This window comes from Littorina saxatilis, linkage group LG2, assembly GCF_037325665.1.
Source record: "Littorina saxatilis isolate snail1 linkage group LG2, US_GU_Lsax_2.0, whole genome shotgun sequence".
NCBI lineage: Eukaryota > Metazoa > Mollusca > Gastropoda > Littorinimorpha > Littorinidae > Littorina > Littorina saxatilis.
In genome coordinates, this window is record NC_090246.1 from 62,888,026 (window position 1) to 62,898,715 (window position 10,690).

Consider the following 10,690-nt stretch of genomic DNA (forward strand, 5'->3'; position numbering starts at 1 on the left):
GGTGAGGATTGTTTCTTCAATTTTTCTCTCGTTAAATGTTGGAAAATCAGTAAAAGTTGTAGCGTCGAACTGCGTGTAGATCTATTCTACTGGAACAGTGAAAACACACACTGTACACACTACAGCCTCAAACCAGTCCAAGCTGTGCATGTTGGTACTAGTTTCACATGTATAAAATTTATTTCTCCTCTACTTTATCTCATTTCGGCATGCCAAGTCTGGAACTGATAGTGGCAAATACGGTCAGTGATCGATTAGGGTAGACATAACAATCTCGTTTGATTGACACGGCCGTCGCGGGGTTATAGAGTAGATCTACAACGGATAACAGCTTGCAGCTTCGAACGTTAGTAGTATCATGATTAATATTTTGATTGTAAACGTTTTGATGATGATGATGATGATGATGATGATGGCTTGTTGTTGTTCTTGTACACCATTTTGAATGAGTAAAGGTCAAAGAGGGTAGACAGAGACTGAGAGAGAGAGAGAGAGAGAGAGAGAGAGAGAGAGAGAGAGAGAGAGAGAGAGAGAGAGAGAGAGATTGGATTGGATTGGATTGTTTACTCATTTAGGCCATAGCCCCTTATGACGGGGGTGAACATATATATATACAATGACATAATGACATTTGCACACAAATCAAATGAAATAAATCATACACGAACTAAGACATTACATTACATTACATAATAAAATATACTGTAGGCTTACATGAACTAAGACATAACAACACTACGTAGCCGAAATGCTTTGTACACATAAGCTGACAACTTTCGAACAATACCTTCATTCACAGATGCCATAAGCATAGGAAACTTGTGTAAACTTGGGTTTCTATAAAACTTAGCAGGAATAAACTGGCATCGCAAATCACGAAGTGCGGGGCAACAAAGCACAAAATAAAACTCATCTTCCTTACTTTCTCTGCACAATGGGCATTACAAAATATCCGCATCGTATCTCTTATATCGATTAACGTGCACAAATAGTTCTGTTATTCCACCTCGGAATCTTGCCATAATAAGAGAGAGAGAGAGAGAGAGAGAGAGAGAGAGAGAGAGAGAGAGAGAGAGAGAGAGAGAGAGAGAGAGAGAGAGAGAGCTTTCTGAACAAGAAAGAAGCAACTGAAAAGAAACAAGAAATTCCTCCGAGGTAGGAAAAACACCCCCGTCCTTACCATTGTCACTGCCACCAACTGAGAAGGTTATTTCCCTTTGACCATTAATATGTCCCTCTATAAGTCCTTGTAGAATCTTAATCCACCAATAACTCCCTAACCGTGTGTTTGACTGGTCCCAATTTTTGTAAGGACCGTCTCAGGAATGTATAGAACCTGTTCGCCAAGTTTGGTGACGATCGGTCCGTTCATTCTTGAGATCTATATGCGAACACAAACAAACAAACACATCGACCGAATCCTATACACACCCCTATACCGGGGGTGTAATAAGAAAATCATCGATCGATCAAGATTCTTTAAAGTCAGCTTGGTCACAAGAATCTGGTTCAAGTTGCTGTATTTTACAGTTTTCCTTACATAATAACTTCTTATCTCAGTGTAATTAACAACCCATTTCAGTTTCGATGTGCTGGGACGACACCAAATTGACTAAATGCCTTAGTTACCGATTTAACCAGGAACTATTTCGTTAAACGATTTATTCCTGACATATTTTCTCAGGCTTAACAGATAATGTATTCAGTATGTATTTGTATTTGATTAAAACACACAAAAATAAGGACGGTTAGTTCGTGAAAAGAGACTGACTTGAATCAGGTTTGCATAACTACAGCGATGCAGCGAATATTGCCTAAGAAAATTTGATTTAATTTTAATCTATACCATTTTCTGCGGTGTTTTTATGGTAATTTAAAAAGGATGTTCACAAACAAACATATTTTTTCATCCAGTTACTTTTTGCAGCACTGTCAGCCGGACAGAACAGACAGTATGTTAATATAAACGTGATATAAACACAGCCGACAGCAGCCGCTATACGCGAGCTACCTTGTGCGGCAGGGTGTGGCTCTTTTCCCGCGCTGGGCTGGCCGGTCTCAGTTTCGCACCGCAGCGCAAAGAAGGATGACGCGTCTCTGTATACTCTATAGTCTCTGGTAACATGTGTTACAGAATTGCACCAGTGTAAGGGTTAATATGTCAGTGGTGCAAACTTTCTAAAGCAAAACGGTTATTTTGGTTTAAAATTTCACTGGATTTTCTCTTTCGGATTTCTGACTAAGTGACTAACAAATTATCGATGCATCAACAGTGTTATGTCTTGACTCTTGATGTTGAACACTTTTGTGCACAGTCTAGCAGTCATTATTACAACTGCCCACAACCCGACCCATGTGTTTGAACTCAAATTAAATTCGGGATTTTTGACTAGGTTTTGTTTGGCAATGAAAGTGTTCTCCCTTGAGCTTGCCCCATGCTAAAACATTTATTTCTGATGATATATATATACACAATTTAAATAATCCGACTCCAAGCTCAAATAGATAGATCTACACAGTTCATGCGAAAAATGGTTTCTGCTCAATAAATTTTGTTCATCAAAATTTCACAATCACAAGTAGTACTGTAGTTACGAAGGTTAAACTTAAAAAAGAGGACCATTTAATTTTCAAAGGACTGCAAGCGCAACAATTTGTCTTTTTTGGTATAAAAAAAATAAAAAAAACAAACGCTTGATAGACTGGCCTTAACAATGCAAATACAAGATTCAACCATTTGGGCCTTTTTCCACGGTTTGTTGGTCTTGCATACATGTCCCTGCATCCTATTACTTATTAGGTTATTCAGCATGATTCAATTTTGCTTTTATTTCAGTTTACATGGTGGTTACTGTGTTTGAAATTTGTTCACATTTCGGTCTATTTCAGTGAAGTGAAGAACTCATGCTCAATAAGGTTTATACACACACAAAAATAATAAAAAAATAAAACTTTTCACACATTATTTTTAAAACTGATTTTAGACAGTAATCTAGTTTCCAAACAAATGGACATGAATGTACACTTGGCTAGATTTTGAAGACAGAACGTTAACTGCAAGATCTCTACCCATAAGGGGTATTTCTAACCGATATCACAAACAGCGCCTTTGTGAAGGGCTAACAGGACTTTCAAAAGCCCTCCGGGTTTTGGGACCCTCTACAGTTCCATTGAAGGGTTCCTTGGACCCCCTTAACTTTCACCAGATCATGCTTTGGACTACACAGTCTGGATATGGGTCGTGTACGACCCATACTTTCCAAAGAAGGATTCAACATAAAAAGTATGGGTCGTAGACTAGTACACGGCCCCACCATCCAAATAGGAATAAACGTTTTGCCGCCTCTTTGCAGAGTATGGGTCGTACACGACCCACGCCATCTGAATAAGGATGAGACCTGGGAACCCCTGTTTTGCACTTAAAGTATTCTTAAACAAACTTGGTGTATTTTCAGAAAAATGAGCGTACTCCACACAGCATTTGAACATCCATGATTAAAACATGCTTCACACGCGTCCGTCACAGCGTTAATTAAGTTTACCTATACATTTCAAACAAATGCTTTTTTCAATGTTGACTGACAAAAACTGTAATCATGTATGTGTCAAAATACTGGATCGGCTTCGAGATTGGCTTGTGAAGATAAGTAGCCTAGGAATTTTTCTCGTCGTATTTGTTTCCCACTGACCATACTGATCGTATTCTCGACAGTCATGCGTACAAAATACGGCGAAATCGTATGTGTTCCCAGGTCTGTAGGATAAACAGCGTAAAATTCCTTTCGTAATTCCACATCATCTGGACTGTGTAGTTCAAATTACGTCATTGTTTATTTGTTTGTTTACAAAGATAATCTTTCAAAAGTTGGGGAATGGGAAGGTCGTATCGTGATTGGAGATTACATGACGTCTCCATTCCATTTCCTGCAGTTTCCCGTCACTGCGGGAATGTGAGGTTTGACATCAAAGACAAATCTTGTTGGGAACTCAAGAGAAGCACAGACTCGCAGTTAGGGTATGAACATATGTTATTGGTTTGTTAGTATCATATCCCTGAGGTGGTTTGACTTTGAAGACCAGCTAGAGCACAAACAATACTATGCACTTACATGTGCACAAGGAAACGTGGAGGCTTTGACAAAGCTATCTGCACATACAACTGTGGTTCTGGGTTGGTGGATTTATAATGTTGATCAATCTTTTCACCAATAAGCTTATAAGGCACAGAACCTGAGTGCGAATAGCACAGATGCGTCATCTGCTGGTTGCAGGGATGTATGTGGGCCTCAAAAAGTGGAGGTCGTCAGTGTTCCACCCACGAGAAAGATATTGCTAGAACTGCTGGCCTTAAAGCTTAGATCAGGGGCCAGTTTCATAAGATAGCAGTGAACCGACTGACAGTCGATCGACTGCCCAGTCGATCGACTGTGGTTGATCGCCGGGTCACCGAAAAGCGCGTTTCATGAGCGAATCACCATCACCCGCGGACAACCGCAGTCGACCGACTGTACAGTAATCCGAATTTAGCAACATTACCACTTCCGTTTGCTCATTCGCACATGGAAATGGCCGATTTCGAAGTAAAAACTAGTCTCGGCCTGCTCAAAATAACAATGACAGAGACTTTCAGTAATTCCTTCGCGTGACGTCTAACCCTCTTACGCCATAATGTGACGTTTTCAAGACATAACCCTGACTTGTCTCCTGGATTACTGCGTCATGATAGATACACTTCGAAGAACAATCACGAGGTTTGGCTCACAATCCAGAAAAGTGTGAGCATTCTGCCATCGACTGTGCGGATAATTACATTTATTTTCGGTTTACCGCAGCAAGCCGAACACAGTGTTGGGGGGAGAGCATCACCGTGTTTGGCCGACTTCCGGTGAGACGACCCGCAGTCGGCCGACTGAAAATATTTTCGTGAAACCCGATAACGTCAGATTACTGTGGTTCTCTCCATAACTGCAGTTGGTCGACTGTGTTTCTGGCTTATGAAACTGGCCCCTGATCACTTCATAGCCTGTTCCTGTGTGATGAAGTATAATCACTTGCCACTGGAATTGGATACATGAATCTGAGACTGCCATATTAAGTCGACTCACTGATAAAAAGCAATCTCAGGGGCACGTAAGGTGAGAGTGGAATGAGTTAGATGAAGAAACCGAGTCGAATCTTCAGCTATCCTGCAGCAGTTTGTTACCCTTACGTCACAGAAAATCAGCGACATGCCGCTATGACATCATGGAAAAACCATGTGATCATCTTTGTGTGAAAAATCACGAACATCTACTGCGCTACCCTCAGCCGCAATACTGAATGCCACTTGTGAGTCCGACTCAGAATCGATCTGTGACAAACTGACTCGCCACTCACAAACCTTTCTGGGGCTGTAAAACACGCACAGCCGGAAGTCGATAAACACAGCCCAATCCAGACAAAAAAATCATGACAGTGCGAATGCTTGTTACCAGCCCCTGTGGTTTGTACCACAGCTCATGCGGCGGCCAATCAAACAGACGCACCGCACCAAAGCCCAGCGAACCTCGGAAAATTCAAGATGGCGAACCCGAACCAAACAAAGAAGTCGATCACGTTACGTTACTAACATAAGTTTTATGAGAGGCTAACCACATTTGACAACAGTCACTGGGGTGAAGGGTTTCTTCATGATTAATTTGACATACGGCGCTAGCGCACACGCACCTGTGAACATTCATGGCCACATGGGCCTAATGTCTTCCACTCTCGTGCGCATCTTTTGATCAGTCGCGGCGCACTTAATATTTAGTTTACCCTGTATACACGCAACGAACAGACTAGAAAAGGGAATGCTTAACAGAAATGATGTTTTACATCTCATATGACTAGAATCTTTTATTTTTGTGTTTTTCTGTTCTTTTGAATATAGGTCTATGGTATTTGTAATCGGACGCCATGTTGCAGTTGAGCTGCCGTCTGGCTCGGCCCGTCTGGCTCGGTGGATTTTTTGGTCTGAAACTGAGTAGGCCTATGATATTTTGGGTGTCATTTGCTGAAATGCGCACTGACTACGTCTTTCTGTCTCCGTATTCATTCTATCATCAATAAGCTTATCAGAGTAAGCTTATGGTAAAGGCATTACAAGGGAGCAGACGTCATGATTCGGACGTGAAATTATTCAGACGTAGGTCATGTGACACATTTCCCGCCGACAAATGGTTGGCGTGCTGCCAAATGGCAGTCTCGCAGCGGCTGTCGTCTGGTGTAAACACTTGGTGCTTGCGTCACGCCTTAGCCGCGGAATGCTTTAATGCAATAGTTGAAAGTGACAACAGAAGTTTTGGCGCACTGTTTAAATGAAGAACTAACAAACAGTGTCGAGAAGAAGGGTGCACTTGGATTTATTTAGTTGTTTTTTGTCCAGTTTATGGCGAACCAGAGATACTGCTACAGATCTCTGGGCGAACCTGTCACTGGCACACCAAAACATGCGCAACCCTGTGCGCAGGGAAAATAGGTCATATGTTAATGAACATAATTATTTGCTGTTTTCCCCAGCTTCCATCTTATAAGCTGTAAAGTGAGTTTGGTATTGCTGTTTAATTAATTTTGCTCATTGTTTTGTAAATGTATGAAGCAATTCTCCAACCTTATTTTTTTGCACTGGCGCTTGACTTTCATTCACTTTGATAATATTGGAAGACTTACAACCCGACAAGTGCATCCTCTTATTCAATGCAAATTACAAGATAAGTACTGTCTATCGGATATGACTGTTAATGGCTTTAAACCACCCCTACGTGATCAAAAGTCTCCACTCTCGTGCACAAGAGTACCCATTTTGTTTATGGGAATGCTTTCTTTGTGACGTGGCCACACATCCCCGGATCAGGTGAAGGACAAAGTAACCAATCGGCGTTCGTCCTGCAAACCCTTGAGGGGCGGTCTCCCGATTTTTGTGTATTCACTCCAGTAGGCTGCATGAATGGATAATATGCATGTAAAGACCGTCCACAGGTGAAAAACTACGAAACGTACGGTCGTAAGATCAACCGTAAAGTTGAAATGAAGTAAATCCTATATACCTAAGTGTCTACTACAAGCTCACAGAAGACACTTACCCTGCAGACTGATTATTAAGTATAATAATAATATAAACTGTAAGCTTGACTTGAAGTATGTAAAAGGCTTAACATTGTGATACTTGCAAGGTGGGTCTTCTGAACAGGAGCAAGCCACTTTTCTTGGAATTCATGATGGATGAATGCCATATGGTCTGCATTTAAAACAGATTGAGAATACTGAAGATTCAAACCATGATATGGCAGTTGCATCTGGGCAAGCCTAATTTTCAATCAGAATCCGTTACACATACAATTGAAACAGCTAATTTACCCAAGCAATATTAATCAGAATAAACTTAACGTAAATGTTGTATTATTTTCACGTCTTAACTTGCATTATAAAGGGATAGTGCAGCCCCCCCCCCCCCCCCCCCCCCCTGCACATATCTCCCATGACTTAACTTTCGCCCACACTTCAGGTGTCGATCTATTAAAAAAATTACCAAGTATCACTGACTGACTTGCAAGGAGTAAAACAATGCAACTTTGAGATGAATTAATTTTTATCATTAGCCTGGCAGGTTACCATAAGATAGAGAAAAAAAAGTAATAGCGAGGCGAAAGTACCTGATAAAGGTCCTTCAGGTGAACTCATTACATCATAAGCCAACATGGAATTTAAGTAGTTTAGACGAGAGAGAGAGTTTTTTTCCCTATCTTCTGTAGTTAACATGGTGAAAAATGTGGATCAGAGTATTCCATTTTGGCATGTCACACGGTCTTTAACCAAGAATGTGATTATGGAAAATGTTAATCCCAACTTGGCAGAAGATGTGAACATACAAATGGCATAAGTTTAGTCTGGCTGGCAACACTAAAGGTATGTGTAGTCGTATGTCAGATAGTTTAATGGTTTATATCCTCGTCTGTGTTGGTGAAGGTGATACAAAAAAACGTCCATCCAGACCAAAACCATTCTGGCTCAAAAACTTGCAACATGTATTACACATAATCATTCAATGCAACAGAATAGGTATAAATTGACTTAAAGCCCCGTTTAGCCATACCGTCAACAATAGAAAACCATGAAATTAACAGATTTTCATTGTGCACGAACCCTGCTTAATTTTCCTGACAATTGAAGAATAAAAATAAAAATAAAGCAAGATAGCAAAAACCAATGTGTAAAATAGAATCCAGTTGTTCTTAAACAGAAAGAACAAAGACTTCTGACCATCTTAAACTATGTTAGCTACACCGTATAGAGATGTTGACAGTGAAAACAGTTAAGTGTGATTCAATTATAATGGTTATATATATTTATAAATCTAAAAGAGGATAAAATAGACCCACAATGTCAAATCATGTTGCAATGTATGAAAATATTTTGTTTACTAACATGTTCGCTACACCGTATAGAGATGTTGACAGTGAAAACAGTTAAGTGTGATTCAATTATAATGGTCATACATATATTTATAAATCTAAAAGAGGATGAAATACATGCACAATGTCAAATCATATGTTGCAATGTATGGAAACATTTTGTTTACTAACATGCATTTCATACAGTGAATAGGAAACTGGTGTTTGCAATCCAAAAACAAATGCATTTCTACAAAATGTCATTTGTAAAAGTATGCACACAACCTTGTTTGACCTTGATATTTAAGAAAGATGCAGTTTTATTTAAAATCAGAGAAGAAAATTGAGAAAGTTTCATCAGAGCTCAGAACAAAATATATAATTATGGGAGCCCAACATTTTGTCTGTAATTTGTAAATATTAATAACATTGTTACTCTGATGCTTTGACTGGTAATGCTTGTTGTTGTAACAGTGGGAGTACCCATAAATAAACAAAATGCTGACACACTGGTGAGAGCTTCCTTATGAACAATATTATATATAGAAATGCTCAGATTCTGCAAGGAAGCATACAACATTACTCAGATTTTGACAATAGTCATCCCAGTTCTATCACTCTGTGACACCGAAAGACATGAAAGACATAAAAACCAATCAGAGTGCACTATTTCATCCTAACCCATCAAGAGGCTGTTTGTTTGAAGTGCTGGTGTATGATGTAAAATTTTGTAAGGTTAGCACCATCCTTTAGTCAAACAAACAAAAACCATGAAGGAGTGAGTGAACAACTGTACACGTACTATTACTTAAAACTCAGTGAATAAGACCATACATGTGAAGAAGATAGTATAGTATAATATATACACAGTGTCAACATTTCCAGCTAGTACATATGTATACACAGTGTCAAAATCCCCCTTCAGCCATTATTTTTTTTAAAAAACCGTTATTTTTACATGGGAACCCTCAATTTACTTTTTTTTTAAACTTGAAAACTCCACATTCAAAAAAACAACACACGAATAACAATTCTGCATTTTTTTTGCTGAATGTTGCTGTCCATAACCGTCCAATATTTGACGAATAGTGATACGAAATTCTAAATCGACCCAACTGTTATGTATGGCCACGGGAACTTAATCGAGTCACGTGACTAAATATCTTGCAGAGGGGAGCGTCTCAAAAGACTTTGAGACACCGATACCGTTCACTCTTGATCTTTGTTTCTTCATCATATCGATCCTTTGATTACGTTTATGTCAACAGCAGCTCAATAATTCTTAATGGTGTACTTTAAAATGTTGTTACTATGTTATATTTACGACACAACTTTTCGGTGTAAAAGTCGAAACGCGTAACAATGAATAAAGGATGGGGATCGTTTCGAGAAACGCCGTTGGTGTTTGGTCACGAATATCCCAAGATGCCGGTTTTACGTTGTATGATTCTATACCATGACAACAACGCAGACATGATATAATGCAAACGATTTCACAGCTTTACTTACTTTGCAAGGTTATGGATTAACCATGCCGACGGCGACTTTTTGATGAAAAATTCGGATCTCGACATGGACGCTACTCAGGGTGCTCACTGCGCATGCGTATTGCGAATTATGTTAATCTACACGTCATCACTGTAAACTGGGAAATGGTTTGACGTCATAGTTGTAAAGGCGTATTTTACAGCCCACACTAACTTATTTTGCAGACACTTATGCGACTTCATCACTGAACGCATTTCTGAACGCATTTTTAAACGCATGCAGTTTAAGGTATATACCAATAAGTCAAAATTGCTTCCGAACATCCCACCAAATGTAAACTAAAGTTTAAATATTTTTGTTTCTGTGGCTGCTTGAGTAGACCGTGTTAAATATGACACGAATTTTTAATTCAATTGAACTTTTTGCTCTCGTATCTAATACAGCTGATCGTGAGTCCGCCCCAATACGTCCCACACAGCCACCCCCTTTTCTCTCGAAAGCTCAAAAAGCAGAACTGCACAACGGAATTGGCACCAGCTAGACGACCAATTAAGTAGATCGGCCAGATTGATCCCAGTAAGAGAGAGAGAAAAAAGAATGGGTTGTTCAAATCTTTTTTCGGTCACTAGAATTGACCAGTCAGTGCAGCAATATTGTTTTAACACTGTTAGAGGCAATACAATTCCAGCGATGCATTCTGCTTCAAATTCAAGAGCAAAACGAGCTGGATAGTTTGAACAAAAAGCAGGGGTCCACCCAGCGTTTCACAGTTCAGCCTGGTTCCACGAAGT

The 10,690-nt window shown here is 39.7% G+C and overlaps 1 protein-coding gene across 3 annotated transcripts in view; it reads right to left on the reverse strand.

Moving 5' to 3' along the window:
* The window catches only part of LOC138959495 (activating transcription factor 7-interacting protein 1-like), a 364,173-nt gene extending 354,159 nt beyond the window's left edge, over window positions 1-10,014 (reverse strand). For 2 of the 3 annotated variants that reach the window (XR_011453728.1, XM_070331012.1), the window contains exon 1: window positions 9,921-10,014. The gene's annotated coding sequence lies outside the window, so the exon portion shown is untranslated. Of the gene's footprint in view, window positions 1-5,380; window positions 5,504-9,920 lie in introns of those variants that run through there. The other variant, XM_070331013.1, reaches the window with a different exon arrangement.
* Between the last annotated feature and the right edge of the window lie 676 nt (window positions 10,015-10,690).